This window comes from Propithecus coquereli, unplaced genomic scaffold (assembly GCF_000956105.1).
Source record: "Propithecus coquereli isolate 6110/MARCELLA unplaced genomic scaffold, Pcoq_1.0 Scaffold168, whole genome shotgun sequence".
In the NCBI taxonomy this organism is placed as follows: Eukaryota; Metazoa; Chordata; class Mammalia; order Primates; family Indriidae; genus Propithecus; species Propithecus coquereli.
Window position 1 is genome coordinate 2,403,747 of NW_012141413.1, and position 952 is coordinate 2,404,698.

Sequence of the window (952 nt, forward strand, 5' to 3'; positions counted from 1 at the left end):
TCCTTTTTTCTTTCCAAGCTTTTCCATAGCTGGCCAAAGCTACAAGCTCAGATCCTGTTCACAATCATTTAAAAATGTTTTTTGTTGGTTGTACTCACACAAAACTAGATGGTAAAAATAAATAAATAAGTTTTGTTGGACATTTAGTTCTGATACAGATGACTCATTATAGTTGACCCTTGAACGACATGAGTTTGAACTTTGAAGGGTCCACTTATATGCAGATTTTCTTCTGCCTCTGCCACCCCTGAGACAGCAAGACCAACCCCTCCTCTTCCTCATCCTCAACATGAAGATGAGGAGGATGAAGACCTTTATGTTGATATACTTCCATTTAATGAATAGGCAATATATTTTTTCTTCCTTATGATTTTCTTAATAACATTTCCTTTTCTCTAGCTTACCTTATTGTAAGAATATAGTATGTAATACATGTAACGTACAAAATGTGCTAATCAGCTGTTTATGTTATTGGTAAGGCTTCTTTCTGGTCAACAGTAGGCTGTTAGTAGTTACATTTTTGGGGAGTCAAAAGTTATATGTGGATTTTCGACTGCGATAGGGTCAGTGCCACAAACTCTGCATTGTTCAAGCGTCAATTGCACATTGATTTATTTTTTAACATTGAGAATAAACTTATTAAAAGTTACTGTGTTTTTGCTGAAAATGTCTCTTAATGTTAGCTACTTATCTTAAAAAATTTTTTTGTTTCCTTTTTGTTTGTTTTGAGATAGGGTCTTACTCTGTTGCCAGTGTGTCATGATCATAGCTCACTGCAACCCTGAACTCCTGGGCTCAAGCGATCCTCCTGCTTCAGCCTCCAGAGTAGCCGAGATTATAGGCGCGCACTGCCATGCCCTGCTAATTTTTCTATTTTTTTGTAGAGATGGAGTCTTGTTCTTACTCAGGCTGGTCTCAAACTTCTGACCTCAAGCGATCCTCCTGCCTCAAC